Raw genomic sequence first — 2721 nt, 5'->3', positions numbered from 1 at the left:
TACATAGGTCAAAACAAAATCATCGAGGGGCCCAGATATCAGCTTCTAATCCAAGAAGGAACAGATAAACTTCGACTCATATGTTTGTTATACCACTCATTGAATTACACACAAGAGCACGTTTTATAACATCGAGTTACCAATGCGTTTTCGTACAATCAATGCATAACCAACTTGTAAGTAACAAATCATATCTCTAGGTTTGAAGACTTATATGATATTACCGTCTCACGATCACTCAAGATAGAATTCCATGAAGTGATTCCAATGAGCGTGGGTTGAGTCCAATACTTAGAACTTATGAGCACTCATGATTGTTGTAGCCTTGTCCAACACCTTAGACCTCTACAACCCATCATGACAGTCTTGATTCATACCTACTTCCGACATATGACCGACTGTGGAGGTTTGAATAATATGTTATACCAAACAAAATTATTTTGGAAGTCAAAACATGCAAAAGAAATATAGTAAACGATCAACAAGAGATAGCAACACTTTACTCATAAATAAAACACCTTTTATTCATCATCTAATGTCAATTACACTTTACAAATTTTTGGGTTATCTAACTACTAAATCTAATATCATCCTTCAGCCCTATGCTCCGAGCATGCTGGAGATGCTTAACCCGAGTCAGTCCCTTCGTGAGGGGATCTGCTGGGTTCTCATCCGATGATACCCTCTTTGCCACGAGGATTCCTTCTTCTATCCGATGTCTGATAAAATGGTATTTTCTGTCGATGTGTCTGGATCTCCCGTGATCCCTTGGTTCCTTGGCTAAGGCAACATCACTTTCACTATCACAGAAAATCTCCATTGGCTCTTTGATAGCTGGTATAACTCCAAGGTCTCCAATGAAGTTCTTCAGCCATATCGCCTCCTTTGCCGCCTCACTAGCTGCAATATACTCTGATTCACAAGTTGAATCAGCCACTGTCTCTTGCTTGGAACTCTTCCAAGAAATTGCTCCTCCATTTAGGGTAAAGACCCAGCCCGACTGAGAGCAGAAATTATCCCTATCAGTCTGGAAGCTAGCATCACTATACCCTACAACTCTCAAGTCATCACTCCCACCAAGGGTAAGGACCCAGTCCTTAGTCCTCCGTAGGTACTTGAGGATATTCTTTACTGCAGTCCAGTGTGCCTTGCCAGGGTTTGCCTGATACCTGCTAACCATGCTCAGGGCAAAGGCTACATCAGGTCGAGTACACGTCATAGCATACATGATCGATCCTACAGCCGAAGCATAAGGTATTCGACTCATTTATGCTATCTCAGCCTCAGTGCTAGGGCTTTGTGTCTTACTCAATCTGGTGTTACTCTGGATGGGTAACTCTCTTTTCTTGGAATCCTGCATGCTGAATCTCTTCAGCACCTTATCCAAGTAGGTACTCTGACTAAGTCCAATTACTCTTTTACTCCGATCTCTCAAGATCCTTATCCCTAGAATATAGGTAGCTTCTCCTAGGTCCTTCATAAAGAAACACTTCCCAAGCCAGGACTTAACTTCCTGCAAAGTTGGGATGTCATTTCCTATGAGTAGTATGTCATCCACATACAACACCAAAAAGCTAACTATACTCCCACTAGCCTTGACATACACGCAAGACTCATCTTCACTCCTAGAAAAGCCAAATTCCTTGACCTTTTCATCAAAGCAAAGATTCCATCTACGAGGTGCTTGCTTCAATCCATAAATGGATTTCTCATGCTTACACACTCTATTAGGGTACTCGTTGCTGACAAAACCCTCTGGCTGACTCATGTAAACATCTTCAGCCAACTTTCCATTAAGGAAAGCGGTTTTGACATCCATTTGCCATATTTCATAGTCATGAAATGCAGCTATGGCCAACAGAACCCGAATAGACTTAATCTTGGCTACTGGAGAAAAGGTCTCATCATAGTCCACTCCAGGAATATGAGAGAAACCCTTTGCAACCAGTCTAGCCTTATATGTGTGTACATTACCATCCATGTCGGTCTTCTTCTTGAAGACCCATTTGCACCCTACTGTCTTACGACCTGGTACATTCTCAACCAAGTTCCAAACTTGATTGTCATACATGGACTGTATTTCGCTGTCCATTGCCTCTTTCCACTTGGCTGACTCAGGGCCTGCCATGGCTTCCGCGTAACTGTTAGGTTCATCCAGACCTATCAGTGTCTCATCACAGATAAGTGTATCTCCTTCTGCAGTAATATGGAATCCATAGTAATGCTCAGGAGCATTCCTAACCCTTGTGGAACGCCTCAGAGGTACAGACTTGTCAATTGGCTCAACAGGAGTTTCCTCCTCAAGTTGAGTGCTAGGGTTTGAAGTTCATTCACCGCTTGACTCTTGAATTTCTTCAAGATCAACTTGCCTCCCACTGTTTCCTTGGCTTATGAACTCTCTTTCTCTAAAGAAAGCCCTCCTAGCTACAAAGACCACATTTTCACTAGGTCTGTAGAAGAGGTAACCAAAGGATTGTTGTGGGTAGCCGATGAAAATACACCTCTCGCTTCGGGGTTCGAGCTTATCATGAGTCTCGCGTCTCACGAAAGCCTCACAACCCTAAATCTTGATGTGGTCTAGTTTGGGTACTTTACCAGTCCACATCTCGTGAGGAGTTTTGGCAACTTTCTTTGTAGGGACTAGATTAAGGATATGGGCGACAGTATCTAAGGCATACCCCCAGAATGAGATTGGTAGCGAAGCTCGACTCATCATGGAAC

Source organism: Lactuca serriola, chromosome 1, assembly GCF_051521515.1.
Source record: "Lactuca serriola cultivar US96UC23 chromosome 1, Lser_US96UC23_V15, whole genome shotgun sequence".
Taxonomy (NCBI): Eukaryota; Viridiplantae; Streptophyta; class Magnoliopsida; order Asterales; family Asteraceae; genus Lactuca; species Lactuca serriola.
This window is presented reverse-complemented; position numbering follows the sequence as displayed.